We start from the raw sequence: 21,892 nt of genomic DNA on the forward strand, positions 1-21,892 counted from the left end.
GCTGCAGAAGGCTTCCCTTGGGGCCTGATGGGTACCGTCCCTCTTCTTTCTCATCCAGAGGAGAAAGGAGTGATACATTCAGGCCCCAGAATTTCAGCCCAGTGGGTACCCTCCCTGGAAATGCCCCCAACCCTATTTATTATTCAATTAATCCATATTTAGTGAAGAACAACTTTGTATTGAGTACTGTTTGGGGTGCTGAGGATATAGAAGTAAAAAAATAACACAGCACCTCTTAAAAAGCCCATAGTCGGCCGGGCGTGGTGGCTCACGCCTGTAATCCAAGCACTTTGGAGGCCAAGGTGGGCGGATCACCTGAGGTTGGGAGTTCAAGACCAGCCTGACCAACATGGTGAAATCCCATCTTTATTTAAAAAAAAATATATATATATATATATATATATATATATATATATATGCCCATAGTCATGGGAAAATAGCTAAGTAAACAGACAAGTATTCTACCATAAGGCATGTACCTTTGGATAAGTCAGGTGCTTGCATAAGATATAACAGCAACAGTGAGGAGGAAGATTTAGCCAGAAGGAGCCCACCTAGGAGGCTCCAAAAGAGGTGAAGCTTGAAGAAGCCATAGGACAAACGCAGTCAACCTGAGATCTTCTAGGGCCATGAGCAGGACAGAGATGGAGAGGAGAGGAGGCCTTTCTTGAATCAAAGAAAGCCGTATTGGAAAACAGAGAGAAAGAATTCTCCCCTTCTGCCCTTCTCGGGGTGTTTTCCTGCCAGGTCACAGAATTTTTCATCACAGAGGAATCAAACATTCTTGGGCTGGAAATTGAGACAGCTCACTCGTGCATGTTCTTTTAAAAGCATGTGACAATAAAACCACTGACCTGGTTAACAGCCTACGTGGGTTGCCTTCTTTTCTCTTTCTTCCTCTGCTTCCCTTTTACCTGAAATGGACAAACATATATACCACCACCACTGATAAATTAGGTAGCCACAAACCCTGAACTGAGCAACTTTGGGGAAAGTATAAACATTTTTTTCTTTTTTTGCAGTAATCACATGCACACAATAATCAAGGGACAAAGAAATTAACAAACTCTTCCAGTTACATTCAAAACTCCAACCCTGGCATTTCCTTGAAAATATTAAGTACCTCCAAGGCAGATCATTGAAGTGGCTGAGAAGTCTCTACTGCAATATTTAATGATGCTTATAAATCCTCAAGCCCTTATGGGACCATTCCTGGCTGGTGATGGAACAGTGTTTGATGTTTCTGAAATTGTGAGTGTTTAATTATGTCTAACAAAGTCGGTTATCAATAAAATGTGCATCCGTGTCTGAACTCAATCTATCTTTTCCTGTCATTGACTGGGAATCAGTTTGAATGGGGTGAGTAAGCTTCTTCTGCAAAAGTCCAGTTAGTACATATTTTTGAGCATTGCTGTCCACAGTGTCTCTGCCAAAACGATTCAACTCTCTCATGGTTGGGCAAAAGCAGCCAGAGATAATCCATAAGTAAATGAGTAGCTCTGTGTTCCAATAAAACTTTATTTATGCACACCAAAATTTGAATATCAGTTTTCATGTGTCATGAAATATTATTTGTATATTTATTTTTAACCATTAAAAAAGGTTAAAAGGCCAGGTGCAGTGGCTCATGCCCGCACTCTCATTTAATCTTCACCCAGGGCCTCTGATTATTCATTTTATTTTATTTTTATTTTATTTTTTTGAGACAGGGTCTGGCTTTGTTGCCCAGATTGGAGCGCAGCAGTGCAGTCTCGGCTCACTGCAACCAAGAAGGCAAAGTTGGAGGACCACTTGAACCCAGGAGTTCAAGACCAGCCTAGACAATATAATGAGACTTTGTCACTACAAAAAAAAAAAAATTTAACCAGCTGAGCATGGTGGTATGCCCTCGTAGTCCAGCTTCATCAGTGCCTGAAGTAGGAGGATCACCTGAGTCCAGGAAGCAAAGGCTGCAGAGGTCATGCCACTGCACCCCAGCCTGAGTGTCTCAAAAAGAGGGAAAAAAAATGTAAAAACCATTCCTAGATCATAGGCCACACAGAAACTGGCAGTGTGGTGGATTTAGCCTGCAGTCTGTAGTATGCCAACCCTTGATTTTGAATGTGTGGGCTGCATTGGAAGACTATGAAGAACGTAAACTGACACTTCTACAACCCTTATACCTGGGCAGCCAAGCAAGATCCGTAAGCTCCCTGGGTCTCCGTTTCTTCTCTCTAAAATGAATAATCAGGCCAGACGTGGTAGCTCACACCTGTAATCCCAGAATTTTGGAAGGTTAAGGCAGGCGGATCTTTTGAGCTCACGAGTTGGAGACCAGCCTGGGCAACATGGCAAAACCCTATCTCTACCAAAAATACAAAATATTTGCCAAGCATGATGGCATGTGCCCATGGTCCCAGCTACTCAGGAGGCCAAGGTGGGAGGATCGCCTGAGTCTAGAAGGCAGAGGCTGCAGTGAGCAAGATTGCGCCACTGCACTCCAGCCTGAACAATGGAACCAGACCCTGTCTCAAAAAAAAAATTAAAATTAAAATAATAAAATGGGCTGGGTACAGTGGCTTACACCTGTAATCACAAAACTTTGGGAGGCCGAAACGAATCACCTGAGGTCAGGAGTTTGAAACCAGCCTGGCCAACATGGTGAAATGCCATCTCTGCTAAATATATGTATATATACAAAAAATTAGCCGACATGGTGGCGCATGCCTACAGTTCCAGCTACTTAGGAGGCTAAGGCAGGAGAATCACTTGATCTGAGAGGCAGAGGTTGCAGTGAGCCAAGATCACACCACCATACTCCAGCCTAGGACAGCAAGACCCCGTCTCAAAAAAATAAATGAATAAATAATCAGAGGCCCTTGGTGAAGATGAAATGAGATGATATATGTATAGCAGACAGACGTTTGGGAAGAATCCAGAACGTTCGAGCTCAGGAAGGATTTGAATGCTCTATAAATGTCAGCTCTCTCTTTGCCCTGCTTTCTAAGCATCTTACTACCAGTGTTTTTTATTTCTCTATCTTTGTATTTAATCTTCCGTGGTAGCAACTGATTAAGTAATAAAGCATGAGAACAGATTTGCTCCTAACAGGAGGAAAACCAGCCCTGTCCCTTGTTGACTCGAGCCTCCCAGCCTGACACTTTTCCTCCTGGTGTGGGTGGCCTAAGCCCTGCCCTGGAGGGCTGGGTTTTAGCTACCATTAAATATCAGGGAGAGACTAATGAAGCCACAATTGATTCATCGAACTGGATCACATCTCCCTGTGAAAGAGTCTATTAGAGATGCAGGGTCTCTTCGAGGGGATTTACAGCAGCTGCAAATATCAGTGGCAATTACATGCATCTCGTCTTTCTTATCGAGCTGCCACCCGCTCCTCCCCCTCCCTCAAGTGCCCCAAGGTTTACCGATCACGCACCACAGGTCAGAGCATCCTCCACCAGACTCAGTGTGTCCCATGGGCTGGGCAGTGGTTGGGGAGCATCTCTCCCTAGCAAGAAAGGAAAATCCTACAGGAAATAAGGAAGCCTGAGCTTCCTAAGAGCTGGAGAGTGAAATCCAAGTGGGCTCTTCAAAATCACCTGAAACTGATTCTTTCTAACTGTCAGAACATTCAGAAGTTATTTTAAAGAGGCGTGCTCTGACCCACTGCTTCTTGAGGAACAGGATCAGAAATCCTCTCATTTCAAATGCTGCATATCTGTATTAGTCACGGTTCTCCAGAGAGACAGAAGCAGTAGAATATGTGAAAAGAAATGTGTTAGGGGGCACTGGCCCATGTGATTACAGAGGCGGAGAAGTCCCGTGATAGGCCATCCGCAAGCTGGAGAATCAGAGAAGCCCGCACGTCTCAGTCCAAGTCTGGAAGCCTCAGAACCAGGGAGGCCAGCAGCACAGACCCTCTTTGGAGGTTGAAAGCCTGAGACCCCCTGGGAAGCCGGTGGTACAAGTCCTAGAATCCAAAAGCCGAAGACCCTGTAGTCTGATGTCTGAGGAGAAACGGCATCCTGCTCTAGAAAGGGGAAAGAGAGTATCCTCCTTCTTCTGCCTGTTTGCCCCAGCTGGCTTTGAGCTGATTGGATGATGCCCACTCACACTGAGAACGGGTCTTCCTCTCAGCCCGCTGGCTCACATGTGAATCTCCTCTGGAAACACTCTCACAGACACACCCAGGAACGATGCTCCACCCAGCCACTGAGGCATTCCTCGACCCAGTCAAGTCGATGCCCTAAAATTAACTATCACAGTCTCAGATCTTAATAATGCCAAAGGACATCTATTCCAGCTGGCCAGTGTGCTAAAGTGGATGGGTGTCATCGGGAAGAGCTAGTGAGATGCACTAGAAATGATGCAGTTTAGAGTTAGGAATCAGTGTCCAGATTTCTTCCTCTTCCTGCCTTGTGATGCTGAACTTCCTTCTCTGATCCTTAGTATCTGAACCTCAAATCCATGGGAAGATGGAGGTCATAGCTGCTAATGTTATCCAAGGAGACAGTATCTGTTGAGCTTTTGGGTTTTCCCATGAGTACTTCTTCCAGAAAGGCCCATGAAACCTTCCTCTACAAAGGTTTATTCCTCTAGTGAGCTCTGCAAGGGCAGACAGTGCCTCGCGCCCCTCACTATCCCCAGCAGCCAGCTGGGTGCAGGACCCAGCAAGTGCTTTGTAAGCATCTGCAAAGCAACGACAGCATGCCTGGAATCTACTTAGAGAAGAAATCAAATGGCTATTGTTCACAGCTGGCCAGGTCTGCCATAACAAAGTACCACAAGCTGGGTGGCTTAAGCCACAGAATCTTATGTTCTCACAGATTTGGAGGCTAAAGCTCTGACAGTTGGTTTCGTTGGCAGCCTCTCTCGTTAGCTTGCTGTGTGTTCAACTGATCAGCTCTCTGTGTGTTTTCTGTGTCCTGATGTCTTCTTGTAAACACATGGGTCATATTGGTTGAGACCCACCATATGACCTCATTTTATCTTAATGACCTATTTAAAGGCCCTATCTCCAAACACATTTACATTCCAAGTTAGGGGGTTAGGACATTAGCATGAATTTTAGGGGGACACAGTCACTGCCTACATCACCTTCCTTGTGCTTTGCCCCTGTAGCTTCACTTCCGGGGATCTCCACACAAGGCCAGGGGTGGAGACACCACACCTAGCTACAGCCACCTCAGAACCCACCACTCAGAAAGGCCTCTGCAAGCGACTTAGCTCCCTGCCAAATACTCCTTTGTGCTTCTGACCATGGTTCCTCATTCCTAGAAGCCAGCCTGGGGTGGCTGATAGGACCTTGTGTAGATACCGCTACGTCCCCTTTTTTACGGGCAAACTCTTTACCCTCTTGCAGGCCTGTGCTCTCACCCTTCACACCCTCAGCCTCATCTTGGTCCATCACTGCAAGATCAGACCCTCCTGGACCCAACGCCAGCCTGAGATCCACATACCCCAGCAGAGACACATCCCTTTGGTGTCAGGCTCCAACCACCCTGACTATTGATTTTTCCCTGGCCCCCGGGATTCATCTGCTCTCTTTATCTCCTGTCCACACACCTGAAATCCTCTGCCCTGGGATAAATTTTGAAGAGTTAACTAGTATGTTTTCTCTATCACCCATTTTTTCCTAACCAGCCCTCCCTACCATGGCTTCTCTTATGTCCATCCCCTGTGCCCATCACATCTTCGTGTGTCCCAGCAGAAGGGGAGGAGGAAAATCTGATTTCCGCTGATCACACCTTCTTTCCAAATCTTTCTACTTTATGCCTGCTCCTGTGGCTCCGGAACTTAATGGATAATAATTTGCCACCTCTCTTCTCTGTTCTTCCCAATGCTGGTCTCTTCCCTCTTGGGAAGAATCAAAGAGCCTGGATAAAGAGGGCATGTGGGGAAACCGCATTGGTGAGTTTCTTACCCACCATCCGGCCACACACACATCTGAGGGCCTTAGTTTCTGACCCCACCTCACTCCCTTGGCCCCTGTCATGGACTAAATGTTTGTGTCTCCCCAAAATTCATACATTGAAATCCTAACCCCCAAGGGGATAATGGAAGTATGGCCTTTGGGAGTAATTAGGTTATGAGGGTGGAGTTCTCATAATGGGATTAGTACCTTATAAAAGAGACCCCAGAGAGCTCTCTAGCTCTTTCTGCAGCTTGAGGATAAGAAGTCAGCAGTCTGGGCTGGGCGTGGTGGCTCATGCCTGTAATCCCAGCACTTTGGGAGGCCGAGGTGGGCGGATCATGAGATCAAGAGATTGAGACCATCCTGGCAATAATGAAACCCCGTCTCTACTAAAAATACAAAAATTAGCCGGGTGTGGTGGCACGCGCCTGTAGTCCCAGCTACTTGGGAGGCTGAGGCGGAAGAATCGCTTGAACCTAGGAGGTGGAGGTTGCAGTGAACCGAGATTGCACCACTGCACTCCAGCCCAGTAACAGAGCAAGACTCCGTCTCACAAAAAAAAAAAAAAAAAAAAAAAAAAAAAAGAAGTCAGCAGTCTGCAACCCAGAAGAGGACCCTCACTAGAAGGTTGTTGTGCCCCTGATCTGACTTCCAGCCTCCAGAACTGTAAGTCAGTGTCCGCTGTTTATAAGCCACCCTGTCTTGATTTTTGTTACAGGAGCCCAAACTAACTAAGATGACCTCATCTTTGTACCTCACCCCTCCAGAATCCAGCACCTAATCTGGCACACCGAATGAATGAACAAATGAATCAATGAATGAATGAGCAAGTAAGTGAATAAACTAACAAGCTTCCCCGGAGTGATGACGTAAAATTGTTTCTTAATTATTTTGTAGGTTTCACCTCTTTCCAGTTTCTATGTCAACAATTTAGAACGATTCTAAAGGGCCACCCTAGCTTCAGAGTTCCCTGGGGGCTAGCGGAGGCTTTTATTGGGACTTCATCAGTGCTCAGCTTCTGCATCTGCCCCCTCCTGCTTCCAACTCATTCTTTCCATCGGTGTTGATCCCAAGCACATTCCCTCATAAATCTCCTGCATACAAATCTCCATCTCAGAGCTTGCTTCTGGGAATTCTCATGCTACAAGTCATTAGGAACATGGATTCTGGACACGCCTAACAAGCCTGAGTTTGAGTCCTGGCTCTTCTACTTACTCGTACTGTGACCTGGAGAAAAACTGCCTAACTTCTCAGAGCCTTCATCTGCCATAAAAATAAATTCATTGAGTCATGGGAGTTCAATGAAATGTTGTTTGAAGCACATTTAGCACAGCACCTGGTACACTGATAAGTGCTCACTAAAGGAGTGTTTGAATCATATTGCATGGCCCAAGGAACATGGCAAGGATATGGAACACACAGAGGCCTCTGAAGCCAACTAGATTGGCTTCCCCAGGAGAGGCAGGCCGGCCCCAAGAGAGGCAGTCCCCTCTGGCTTTCAAGAGGTGGTGGGCCTGTAGTCATATAGTAGTGGTACCTGAAGTGTGCCTGCATCATGGGCTATACGGTGGGTTCTTTGGGAGTTGGTGAGACTTCAGAATGAAGTCTGTAGTCTAGGTATCCACCAGTCCTCAAGCAAGTTCCAGGCATCATGGGGAACTAGAATTTCATCAGCTGCTAGAGAAAGCAAGAATGCATTTTTCCAATGGTGTAAGTGATAGTGTCCTAGGGGGATGCAAGTCTGAAATCTGTATCAGACTATGGAGGGAGGGACTGCTGCTCTGACTGGGATGCTGGAGACAGACCTGAATACGTGCACAGATATGTTGTGCTTTGAGTAAATCTGGCTTTGTTCAGTCTCTTCTCTTAGTCTTAGAAGCCACAGCTGCAAAATCACTTTCGTCTCTTAAAACACCAGGACACACAAAAACGATGGTCATATGTTAAAGGTCTTTGATGTTCTGTTCCTGCTTAGTCTTATTAACGAATACGAGGCCAGAGAGTTTCAAAAACGAATAGGACCAGATCCCTACCCTTCAGACACTGATATTCTTATAGGAAGAAACATATATATAAACAAATAATACAAATTGTAAACCTGATCATCTAAGTAATCATTTGTCCATCGACTGCCTGTTTTGTACTAGGCACTGTGTTCAACGTGGTAGACACAGAGATCACCTACCTGTTGCTCCAAACCACATGAGACCAAGATTAGCGGGTACCAGGTACAGTGGGAGCAGTAAGGAAGCAAAGAAGGAAAGCCTGGACAAAGAAACTGGAATTCTGAGCCAGAGCCTGGCTCCAGTCATGATGTTCCAAACACAGTCCTGATGTTCCCAAGAGTCTCAGACACCCTAAGTCTTTGTTTTGTCACCACCTAGAAATATTGAGGTAATAAGGCAAACTCCACACACAATCAAATGCAGTAAACCTATTTCATTGCATTCATTTCAGTATCTAGCAGAATGTAAATCAGATTTCTGCTTAATGCAACTTCCCAGCACCTACGCCACTAAAGAGAACCCAACTAAGTAAGTGTAGTCTCACCGGGTACAGGGGCTCACACCTGTAATCCCAGCACTTTAGGAGGCCGAGGCGGGCAAATCACCGAGGTCGGAGTTTGAGACCAGCCTGACCAACATGGAGAAATCCCATCTCTTCTAAAAACACAAAATTAGCCAGGCATGGTGGCACATGCCTGTAGTCCCAGCTACTCGGTTGGCTAAGACAGGAGAATCGCTTGAATCCGGGAGGCAGAGGTTGTAGTGAGCCAAGATGGCACCACTGCTCTCCAGCCTGGGGGACAGGGGGAGACTCAGTCGCAAAAAAAAAAAAAATAGAGGACCAGCCAGGAATCACCAGATTTCTTGAGAAAGATGGGGGAAAAAATTTTTTTAATAAATAATAAATAAGACTCTACAACATAAAAAAGATAAATAAGAAAAAGTATCATTCTAACCTAAAACTCCATCATTATTTTCTTAAAAGAGAGTAGATATTGCATCCATAAAATAAGAAGACTTTATGGAAAATAAAGTTGAAAAATAAGAGTTCAATAAATTTAAAAATATCTGCTAAACTACGAAAATTTTACAAAAAAGTCAGAAGGTAAAGTCAGAAAGCAGAACAAAAAATAGAGACAGAAGATAATGGAGGAAAAATGAGAGCGATTTTAATTCAAGAAGTCCAAACTCTAACTATTGACTTAGGAGTTCTGGTACAGAGAGAGAAACAGAGAAACTAGAGACAATAGAATTATTGATGAAGCAGTTCAAGCTAATTCCCAGAGCTGTTTACAGATACCAGGTTCCACTGAGAACTCAGAACAAGGGATGAAAAAAGACACAAGCCAAGGGACATTATCGTAAAATCCTGCAGTACCAGAAATAAAGAATGGATTCTAAAGGCTTCCAAAGAAAAAGGCCAAAAATTTAAAAATTGCTTTGAAAGTAAATAGAATCAGAATAGTATCAGATTTCAGAACAGTAATATTGTCTACCAGAAGAACAATGCCTCAGAATTCTAAGGGATTTGATTTTCAGTTTCAAGTAGATATTTTCAAGTTCTCAGAAAATTTGCTTCCAATACATCCTATTTCAGAAAGTTATTTGAGAATGTGCTAGGAAAGAGCAAGGGACTAAACCAAGAAAATGGAGAATGTAGGAATCAGGAGACAGAGGCCAACCAGGAAGAGAGCAGTCAAGGAGAATCCCAGAGTCCAGATGGGAGCAGAGGGAAGATTTGGGAAAACAGATCAGTGTTTGATCTAATGGCACAGCCTGACGAAAACACAAAAACAAAAGGAAGACATGATAAAAGAAGGCAATATAATAAATGAATTGTAATCAAAGTATGCCATTTCCATTTCTAGTTAATAATATTCACTTAGTCATAATAAAACAACAAAACATAATAAAATTACTGTACTGGGAGGACTGAATAGGGGAAGAGAGACTGGTGCAAGAGAGATAAATTATCATTTAAATGTTACAGAAGGAAGTAAACATAAAATGTCTAAAGAAGATAGACCACGGAATAGTAGTATTATCGTAATATATATAGATAGCAGCTATCAGAAGAAAGGGTTAAAGGCCAAATGTCTAGCTCTAAGGAGTAGGACTCAGCATTTACTTCTAGAATTGGGCCCCATGTTTAAGAGAAACTGCACACCAGAAAGACACTTCCATAAAACCATTACTGTTTCAAATCAAGCTCAAACACATTTTTTAAACTACAAGACATAAAAGAACATTATAAATCAGAAAAAGTCATGTGACAGAACTCAGGAAAGAATTGAGAGAAAAAGCATTTCAGAACTGAAGACTAAACTAGAAGGAACACAAGATCAAATAAACACATGTGGCTGAAGAGAAACACGTGAGGCCCCAGCATGGTGGCTCATGCCTGTAATCTCAGCACTTTAAGAGGCTGAGGCAGTAGGATCACTTGAACCCAGGAGTTTAAGACCAACCTGGGAAACATAGGGAGACCCCATCCCTATTCAGAAAAAAAAGAGAGAGAGACAGAAATAGGAGAAAAACAGGGAAAAAATCTTAACAAAAAAAATGAAGAGATAAATAGAACTCAAGAGAACCTGACGAATATTGAAGACAGGCAAAGATCATACACACAGATAATAAAGTCTCTGAAGAAAACTGAAACAAGGGAACAGAACAGACAGTAAAAACTATAATTCGAGAAAACGTTCCTGAAATAAAAAAATGATTTCAACTTCATATTAAAAAAGCAGACCTCATCCCTGAGAATATTTACCCAGGATGACCAGTACCAAAACATCCTGGTAAAATTACTGTACTTTGAATAAAAGTCTTTAACTATAAAGAAAATTAGAGTACATGATTTAAGAAGGAAAAGAAATTCAGCTTATTATCAGACTCTTCAACAGCAATACTTTATGATAAAAGGAAATGGAATTCACATATTTAAGATACCCAAAGAAAGAAAGAGCCAAAGATTTTATATCCAGTAAAACTGATCTTCAATTATTTTGTTTTTGTTTTGTTTTGTTTTGTTTTGTTTTGTTTTGTTTTGTGTTAAATAGAGACAGGGTCTCGCTATGTTGCCCGGGCTGGAGTGCAGTGGCTATTCACAGGCTTGATCCCACTACTGATCAGCAAGGGAGTTTTGACCTGCTCCACTTCCGACCTGGGCCGGTTCACCCCTCCTTAGGCAACCTGGTGGTCCCCCACTCTCAGGAGTTCACCATATTGATGCCAAACTTAGTGCAGACACCCGATCAGCATAGCGCACTGCAGCCCAGAACTCCTGGGCTCAAGCGATCCTCCCACCTCAGCCTCCTGAGTAGCTGGGACTACAGGCATGCACCACCGTGCCCGGCATTGATCTTCAATTGTAAAAGGCACAGACAAATATTGTCAACATGAAATAAATTCCTTACCTCATGTCTCCCAGTTTTGTTTATTGAAAAGGTCTAGATAGAAGACCCAGCCTCAGTAGTAATGATCATCTCTAGCAGATTGTGGTCTTGATATACAATTTTGTATTAGGGTTCTCTAGAGGAACAGGATTAATAGGATAGACGTATATATAAGGGGGAGTTTATTAAGGAGTACTGACTCACACAGTCACAAAGTGAAGTCCTACCATAGGCCATCTGCAAGCTAAGGAGCAAGGAAATCAGCCCGAGTCCTAAAACCTTGAAAGTAGAGAAGCCAAAAGTACAATCTTCAGTCTGTGGCTAAAGGTCGGAAAGCCCTGGCAAACCAGTGGTGTGCGTCCTAGAGTCCAAAAGCTGAAGAACTCGGAGTCTGATGTTGGAGGGCAGGAAGCACCTGGTATGGGAGAAAGATGAAGGCCGGAAGACTCGGCAAGTCTGCTCTTTCCATCTTCTGCCTGCTTTACTCCAGCTGTGCTGGTAGCTGATTAGATTGAGCTCAGATTGTGCCCATTCTGATTGAGGGTGGGTCCGCCTCTCCCGGTCCACTGAGTCAAATGTTAATCTCCTTTGGCAATACCCTCACAGACACACCCAGGAATAATACTTTGCATCTTTCAATTCAATCAAGTTGACACTCAGTATTAACCATCACAATTTCTTATCCAAAGAAAGCAGTGATTCTCAGAGAAATGGCTCATTCTATAACTCGAGCAGGAAATATACAACATGAGTCTCGAACAATTCCTCCTGCCCAATAATAAGGAAACTATAAAAAACCACTACGGTCACATCAAAAGGACTTAGGATCAAACCTGAAGACTCTTCCACTGAGCAAAGATGGGGGACAACTTGAGCTTCAGTGATCATAATTGCAACAGACCAGGGATATCCAATCTTTTGGCTTCTCTGGGCCACACTGGAAGAAGACTTCTCTTAGGTCACACACAAAATACACTAACACTAACAACAGCTGATGAGTTTAAAAAAAAAAAATCACAAAAAAAATCTCATAATGTTTTAAGAAAGTTCACAAATTTGTGTTAGGCCATATTCAAAGCTGTCTGGGCTGCATGCAGACCAGGGGCCTCAAGCTAGACAAGCTTGCAATATAGACTAAAACCTATCAAATATATTTAAACCTATGGATTCATAATGATATTTTTTAAAATGATTGGGCACTCTCAGAGGATGATACGGAACTCATTCATTGTCTTGAAAACTGGTAGGTAAAGGGTGAAAACTCCAGCATTAATCTAGCCTTTCCTATAGGAACTGTGCCACTGGGTAAACAAATAACAAACAAGGGTGAGTTTCCCTTTATAAAAGTGTTCCAACTAACAAGTGGAAAAGAAATGATAGAATATCACCATTTTGCAGCCCTCAGTAAAGTACATATGAATGGTTACAAACACAAAATAAAGACACCATTAGATATCATCCCTTTCCTATGGCCATGCCTATATCTTCCCAAAGAGACTGAATCTGAGTTCTAATCCAGTCTCTGAACCACCTGCCAATTTGTAGAAAACACAGAAGACCGAGGAATATGTTTAACTGCACCATGAGTATGCAATCAGCAAAACCCAGACTGTAGGAAACTCTACAAGTCGAATGGCCTGAATTCTTCTACAGGTAAATTGTAGAGAAAAAAAAAGGGATGGAGGAAGAATTTACAGAATAATAGAGGCTTTAAAAAATTACCACTTTTTTAAAATGAGCAAGACTAGAGTATCTTGAGATGCACATTTGGACTATAAAAAACAAAACTTTAAAAAGCAAGTAGGCCGGGCGCGGTGGCTCAAGCCTGTAATCCCAGCACTTTGGGAGGCCGAGGCGGGTGGATCACGAGGTCAAGGGATCGAGACCATCCTGGTCAACATGGTGAAACCCCGTCTCTACTAAAATACAAAAAAATTAGCTGGGCATGGTGGCACGTGCCTGTAATCCCAGCTACTCAGGAGGCTGAGGCAGGAGAATTGCCTGAACCCAGGAGGCGGAGGTTGCGGTGAGCCGAGATTGCGCCATTGCACTCCAGTCTGGGTAACAAGAGCAAAACTCCGTCTCCAAAAAAAAAAAAAAAAAAAAAAAAGCAAGTAAATGATTTCTGCAAAAGTCAGGAGAGTGACTACCTACAGAGAGAGAGGGGCAGGCAATTGGGAGGAGGGACATGGGCACAGGTTCTGGGGTGGGTGGCAGAGTTCTACTTCTTATCTCGAGTGGTGTTCACTTCACAGTAATTCATTAAGCTGTGTATTTGTTATGTGTGGGTTTTTGTATCTGTGTTTTATTTTTATTTTTATTTATTTATTTATTGAGACAGAGTTTCGCTCCTGTTTTCCAGGCTGGAGTGCAATGGCGCGATCTCGGCTCACCGCAACCTCCGCCTCCTGGGTTCAGGCAATTCTCCTGCCTCAGCCTCCTGAGTAGCTGGGATTACAGGCACACGCCACCACACCCAGCTAATTTTTTGTATTTTTAGTAGAGACGGGGTTTCACCATGTTGACCAGGATGGTCTTGATCTCTTGACCTCGTGATCCACCCACCTCGGCCTCCCAAAGTGCTGGGATTACAGGCTTGAGCCACCGCGCCCGGCTGTGTTTTATTTTTCAATAAAAACAGTGGAAGTATGCTTAAGTAAATTGGGAACTTTCACTCACAGAGTTGATGGGAGTATAAACTGATAAAGGTTTTTATAAGGCAATTTAGCCATATCTTTCTATATTTCAAATCCATGCTGGTCCCGTGTGCCTCACAGGTTTGGGAGCAAATGGAGTCATGAATGTTACTATGAACGGATAAATGTGAAGGACTAAGATAAACACATAAGATGAACTCAGGCTGACCAAGCCCCTACTAAATGTCAAGGACAGTGCTATGCAAGGCTCTTTACGTCAACTCACTGAATCCTTTACACAGGTCTGTGAGGTAGGAATCATCATTTCAGATGTGGCACCTGATGCTCAGAGAGAGGTTCAGCAACTTACCCAGCCTCACCCAGTCAACAAGTGAAACAGCCCTTCGTTTCAGGAGTGAATACTCAAGAGGCAAGAAAATAAGCAAGCAATAGTCCCACCTGCCAACCTATCAGGCAACAAAGAATGAAACTCAATGCTTTTATTCACAAAATGGAATGTTCTTGGTAACGTATAAAAGCAAGAAGCCCAGAGGCCTTGCATAAGAAGTTATCCTTTGTATAAAATGCAAGTAAAACCTCATTAGTATATTTTCAGTAATATCATATATATATATTACAATACTTCATATAAAATTGAATCATTCTGCAATTTTCAAATGCACAAACATATGTTAGATTTTATTTCAAGTCGAAGGGACACAACGTAATTTCACCCAACAGACGACTAAGTTAACTCCCAGCTGAAGGCTCAATGCTCTCACTGCATGAGCAGGAACTCACCAGCCTTCCGGTGACTGAGTAGCCCTCCTGAATCCTCCTGTGAGCCCTGCATCCTGGCCTCACAGAGATAGGTAGCCTTTTGAGACTGGTGGGTTTCTGGAAACTAACACCAGGCAGAATTCTGACAAGAGGAGAGAAGCTGGAAGGAAGGAGAATTCACAGACATGAAAGTTGGTCAGGCAGGTCCCCAAGGGAAGTATCATTCATTTCAGAGGCCACTCAGAGGGAGAAGGTACAGTGAACTCAGAGTCAGGCCACCTCTGGTCCTGACTGCCACTCACTGGCTATGTGACCTCAGATCAAGTCATTTAACATTTCTGAAGCTCAGTCTTCCCAGGAGTATAGAAGGGTTAATAACACCTGCCCTGACTATCTCCCAAGGCTGCTGTAGGGATCTGATGAGAAAATAATAACAGCTGGCATTTATTGAATACTTGCTATGTGCCCGGCAGTGGGCTTTATATATCGTAGCACCTCTTAAATCTCCAACAGCTCTCTGAAGTAGCCTTGATTGTTGTCCCTCTTTTACAGGTGAAGAAACTGAGACTTGGAGAGTTTAAATAATTTGCCCAAGTTAAAGCTGACATTATACCCAAGTGGACTGACTCCAGGTTCTGTGTTGTTAACTCTGATGCCATACTGCCTCCTGGAGCACATATCTAGAAGGACCTTGTGTACTTAAAACTCTGCAACAGAAGATAACCGTAGGTATGAACTGTTGCCTACAAAGCAATTCCTCCAGAAGCGAAGAAGCAGAGGGATGCTTCAAGCACATTTGTAAGCAAAGATTGAGGAATGTAGGGAGATTCCAGGATATAGGTCCTCCAAATGCTCAGATGAGACAGACTCTGGTAAGTACCAGGAGGGGGCCTTTTATCCTTCCCCACCGCCCCCACATCCCTGAGAGACAGCCAGGGATGCTCCCTGGAGAAAATTCCCAGTTTCTGGGGTTACATGAGATAGTCTACTTTTTGCAGAGGAGACAAAAAAAGACTTCTTAGAGCACAGAGTCAAGGCCTTTCTCTCTTTCTAGTGATAAAAGACAGAGACCCCAAAGAGACTGGAAGAGCATGGGGTGCTGTCGTAGAAAAAGCATTAAAGCACAAATCAGGACACCTGTGCTCAAGTATGAAGACCTGGATCCCAAGTCCAGCTCTAACGTTAATTAACAAGTCATGCAACCTTGGACACAGCCTTCCCACTGTCAGAACCACACAACCTCTAAGGTACTCAGTAAACATTTGATTCCTACAACCCTATCTTCTCTGCCTTGCCTGGCCCATGAGCACTGGGATAAAGGGAGAAGAGTCAGCAGTTATGAAGGTCCTGGCATATCCAATTCACCGTCAGAGTCTTTTAAAAATAATAGTAGGAGTAATGTATATGAAGAGCTTACCCTGTGCTGGACCCAGTGCTAAATGCCTTATCAATGTAGCAATGCTATGATAAGAAAAGTTAAAAGACAAAATGATTACCCCATGGAAATAAGACAAAATGATTACCATGTCCTATAAAAGTCATATTAGAGCACTGTGTAAGAAGGAAGGGTCATAGTAGCAATTTTTTCTTTTTTTGAGACATGGTCTCACTCTGTCACCAAGGCTGAAGTGCAGTGACATGACCACAGCTCATTGTACCCTTGATGTCCTGGGCTCAGCCTCCAGATTAAATGGCACTATGGGTGTGTGCCACCCACACCTGGCTAATTTTTGGGTTTGTGTGTTTTTTTTTTTTTTTTTGTAGAGACAGGTTTCACAATGTTGTCCAGGCTGGTCTTGAACTCCTGGGCTCAAGAAATCTGCCCACCGTGGCCTCCCAAAGTGCTGGGATTACAGACGTGAGCCACCATGCTCGGCCCACAAGAGCATTCTGTTGCCAAACTGAAATGGGGAGGTGGGCAGAGCCATCAAAGAGGAGAAGCCCACTGGAGACCCAGGAGCTTCAGGGAGAACCCAGGGATCCAAAAAGAGCAGCAGTCAATAAATGCACAGGGAGCTTTCACAGTAGGACAAGGAATCCCAGAGGACAAGGGAGGGCAGGCCAGGGGAGAAATGGGGTGAGGGGAGGGCGCTGAGATGAAATACTCCTGGCCAACTCCTCCTCACTCTTCTGAATTCAGCTTAAACATGGCTTCCTCAGGAAGACTTCTAGGACCCTTCAGACCAGGTCCCGTTGAAGCAGGAGGGGCCACGAGAAACAGACCTCTTGGACACGGAATTAGGAAGGAAGAGGTTATTTCTGCCGGGAGCAAGGCGACATGTTTGTCTAACAGCCACGCTCCTGTAACAAAGAGAAGCTCTGCCTTTATACAGGCTTACAACTCTCGATATTACAGGTGCAAGGGTCTTGGGTTTACAGTTTTAGAAACTACATGTGAAAGGGTCTTGATCGATGGAGGAGGAGTGGGGTGGGGATTTGATCTTTAAAACAATGCCTTCCGGGGAGATTTCCCCGTACTATGCCTGCTATCTATAGGAAGGTGATTTAGGAGGCGCCAGTCAGCCTTTTCTTCTATTGAAACGCAGTGTGGAAGTCAAGGGGGAGGTGATCTTGGATGCTTGGGTCTCCTTCCTCACTGTTTCCTTGCCCTGTGTTCCCAAGGCACTATACCTTTCTCTTTTGGTCATGTTTGTCCAGCTTGTAATCAACTAATCTATGACTTTGCCTCTGTGAGTGCTGGGAATCCAGCGTGAACCACGTAGTGCCTGGCATCCACAGGAACTCCATTGATTCTGAGTGGAGGGGAGGAGGGGTGGGTGAGTGGATGGATGATCTGAAAATCCAGATGAGGGCAGCAGAAGGAAGATGTTGCGTTTGAGGAAGCAAGGGTTTGGGGGAGAACAGGAGACATATGAAAACGACAGCGTACAAACTTACTGGAACTTTTGGGAATTTGATTTTATTTTACTATGGCAAGCCCATATATATGCTTTCTGAAAGGGAGGGAGGATGTACAGTGAGGGAATTTTATCACTGTGTAGCTGTCAATGAGAAAATGCATCTGCCAGCTGCTGGCTAATTCAGTTTCATGGTTTATTTTCAACTCATCATCTATTTTAAAAACCGACTTGAATTTTGCCTACAGCTACCTACAGTTCATCTCTCCTTATGCCTCAACATTCCCTCTTATGCTCTTCGTTACAATTTAAAACTCCAAATAGTCCCAATTCCAAATATTCTGACTTGCTCTCTGTACAAACCATCAAAATACACAGAATTTTCATCTTTTCTACATTCATACCATGCCTCCAAGACAGCATCTTACAACTGAAAATGGCACAAAAATCCCTAGTTAGTCCATATATTTTGACAAGGGATTCAGAAAATGTGCTTTTAGCCCTCACTTCATATTTACTCTGTAAGCCAAAAATAAAATTCTAAACCCTCAACTGACTGAATGGACAACCACCTCTCAGCCAAGGGCATTTCCAAAGTCAACCTGAAAAACCAGTTCAGGCCATGATAGGAAGGGAGGCTGAACTTCCCTTGGCATACCCTCCTCCCTATGGAATTCAGGCACAGCTGACCAGCATTATCATTAAAATAGAGATCTTAAGACTGATAAAACAAACTCTTTGTAGCCATAAGATACCAAATTCCAACCTGTCTCTAGTATAGCATCACATGACAGATAGCAGGCTCTGAGGGAATTCGAATATTCTACCCCAAAATATATTTCTTTCACATATTTTGAAATGGCCCTGCAAAGCTCTCTCTTTTAGGGAAAATCCACATGCTGCAGAGAATCCCCTTCCCTTTCCAGGTCTTTTCCTGGTCCAGGAGATATTTAATTGAGAGTCTGGTACCTTTATGGGTCTGATAAGGGACATTTGCCATCTATTCTCTCTGAAGCCAGCTACCTAGAGGCTTCATCTGCAATAATAAGAACCTTGGTTTCTGCAACACCTTATCTTAACCCAAATGTTGCTTTTTATTGATTTCAGATCTTTAGATAATAACCTAACTCTTTCAACCAAGTGTCAGTCAGAAAATCTTTGGGGGTTTTTTTTGGGGGGGGAGGCGGAGGATGGTGCAGGAGGAAAGACAAGATCTCACTCTGTCACCCAGGCTGGAGTGCAGTGGCTCACTGCAGCCTCGAATTCTTGGGCTCAAGCTATCCTCCCACTTTCCATGTAGCTGAGACTACAGGCACGCACCACTGCACATGGCTAATTTTTTAAATTTTTTGCAGACACAGGATCTCACTAGGCTGGTCTTGAATTCCTGGGCTCAAGCAGTCCTCCCACTGCAGCCTTCCAAAGTGCTGGGATTACAGGCATAAGCCACTGCACCCCAGCTAGAAAATCTTTCAATCCTCCTACAAGTTGGAAACCCTCCAGCCCTTCAAGTTGTCCAACCATTCCAGACCCAACCAATGTATACCTTACGTGTATACCCACTGATGTCTGCTCGTCTGTAAGACAGGTCTCCGTTAATTTAGAAAGTTTATTTTGCCAAAATTGAAGATGCGCACCCGTGACCCAGCCTCAGGAGATCCTGAAGACAGGTGCCCAAGGTGATTGGGGCACAGCTTGGTTTTATATACTTTAGAGCAGGGGTCCCCAAACTACGGCCGGAGGGCCGCATGCGGCCCCCTGAGGCCATTTATCCGGACCCCGCCGCACCTCAGGAAGGGGCACCTCTTTCATTGGTAGTCAGTGAGAGGAGCACAGTATGTGGCGGCACCGCAAAGTGCGGCGTGCTCACATACAGTACTACTTTCGGTGACCTGGGAGGCACGCGTCACAGCTCCAGAAGCGGGTCATATGACGCACATCCAGTCTGCGGCTGCTGCGCCCCACATCACTGGAAGCAGTGTGAAATAACAGCAGAAGTAGGAAGAAAGGCAAAGCACTATAACCATTACTACACAGTACAATGGCCCCTATGCGCCCCCAAATGTACAACATCATAATGGCCCCTATAACCTCCCTTTGCCCAAGTCTCCCCCCACATTACTACACACCGTGTTTCCCCTATTATAAGACCCTGTCTTATGTTAATTTTACCCCCAAAAGATAGGGGCTGTCTTATTTTTAGGAGGTGTCTTATAATAGGGGAAACATGCAGCAGTGGGCTTCCCACAGAAGAGGCCCACCGCTGCTGCAGATGTCCAGGACGCTGTATACACAGTGTCACAGGCTGATCACCGCCATCCCTGTATACAGCACTGGAGGCGGTGCTGGGCCTGTGACACTGTATACTGCTGTCTGGGATAGTGGAGGCAGCAGCGCTGGCTGTGAAGGGTGTCACACCTTGCATAGTCCGGCCCTCCAACGGTCTGAGGGACAGTGAACTGGCTCCCTGTGTAAAAAGTTTGGGGACCCCTGCTTTAGAGAGACATGAAACATCAATCAATATATGTAAGAGGTACATTGGTTCAGTCCAGAAAGGCAGAACAACTTGAAGCAGAGAGGGGCCTTCCAGGTCTCAGGTAGATGAGAGACAAATGGTGGCATTCTTTGGAGTTTCTGATTATGCTTTCCAAAGGAGGCAATCAGACATGCATTTATCTCAGTGAGCAGAGGGATGACGTTGAATTGAATGGAAGACAGGTCTGCCGTAAGCAATACCTTTAGCTTAAGTGATTTTGGGGTCCCAAGGTTTATTTTCCTTTCACACCTCTGTCCCCCTAAAATGTCTAAAATCAAGCTGTAACCCAATCACCCTGGGCACATGTTCTCAGAATCTCTTGAGTCTGCATTGGGCCTTGCTCACTCATATTTGGCTCAGAATAATTTCCTCAAATGTTTTATGGAGTTTGACTCTTTGTTGCCAACTTTTTGTTCTATATGTAATCGGGCTCAGTGGCTCACGCCTGTAATCCCAACACTTTGAGAGACTAAGGTGGGTGGATTACCCGAGGTCAGGAGTTCAAGATCAGCTTGACTCACATGGTGAAACCCCATCGTTACTAAAAATACAAAAATTAGCCGGGTGTGGTGGCAGGTGCCTGTGATCCTAGCTACTCAGGATTGCTTGAGCCTGGGAGGCAGAGGCTGCAGTGAGCCGAGATTGTGCCACTACACTCCAGCCTGGGTGACAGAGAGAGACTCCGTATCAAAAAAAAAAAAAACAAAAAAGAATTACATCATGGAAAATGGGGTATCCATCCCCTCAAGCTTTTATCCTTTGTTACAAATAATCTAATTACACTGTTATTTTAGAATGTACAATTAAATTATTACTGACTATAGTCACTTTGTTGTGCTATTAAATACTAGGTCTTATTCATTACAGAGAAAAATTAGAAAAACATTGCTTCGTAACTATTCTTTGTGGTGGGTGGGTAGAGGTAGAGAAAAATCTCAAGTTTAAAGTCAGTCCAAAGTACCTAGTTTGTGTGACAGTTAATGGAGAAGCTAAACATTATAGGGAACATATAAAGAGAGTTTGGGAACAGCAGAGGACAGGGTGTGGAAATGTGTCAGATTTGGCATGGCAGTCAGGCACCTAGGCCAGTGGTCCTTTAACAAGAAATGTACATTGAGCAGAGAATGGTGGCTCACGCCTATAATCCCAGCACTTTGGGAAGCTGAGGCAGGTGACCTGCTTGAGCCCAGGAGTTCTGAGACCATCTTGGGCAACAGAGACAAACCCTATCTCTACTAAAAATATAAAAATTAGATGGGTGTGGTGATCTCTGTAGTCCCAGCTACTCAGGAGGCTGAGGTGGGAAGATCTCTTGAACCTGGGAGACTGAGGCTGCAGTGAGCCACGATCACACCACTGTACTCCTGCCCGGGTGACAGAGCAAGACCCTGTCCTTATATATATATATATGTACATTGAATGTACCCCCAATGTCAACATACCTGCTTATGGCTGGGCATGGTGGCTCACGCCTGTAATCCCAGCACTTTGGGAGGCTGAGGTTGGTGGATCACTTGAGGTAAGGTGTTCAAAGACCAGCCTGGCCAACATGGTGAAACGCCATCTCTACTAAAAATTACAAAATAAAAAATAAAAATAAAAAGCTGGGAGTGGTGGCAGGTACCTATAATCCCAGCTACTCGGGAGGCTGAGGCAGAATTGCTTGAACCCAGGAGGCAGAGGTTGTAGTGAGCCAAGATCACAACATTGCACTCCAGCCTGGGCAACCAGACCAAAACTGTCTCAAGAACGACCAAAAAAATCCCCAAAACCCCTATCTGTTTATAA

At 44.3% G+C, this 21,892-nt stretch overlaps 1 pseudogene; it reads right to left on the minus strand.

The window, feature by feature from the left end:
• Window positions 1-445: 445 nt before the first annotated feature.
• Window positions 446-5,386, minus strand: LOC141581744 (uncharacterized; annotated as a pseudogene).
• Window positions 5,387-21,892: the final 16,506 nt, after the last annotated feature.

Source organism: Saimiri boliviensis, chromosome 17, assembly GCF_048565385.1.
Source record: "Saimiri boliviensis isolate mSaiBol1 chromosome 17, mSaiBol1.pri, whole genome shotgun sequence".
Taxonomy (NCBI): Eukaryota; Metazoa; Chordata; class Mammalia; order Primates; family Cebidae; genus Saimiri; species Saimiri boliviensis.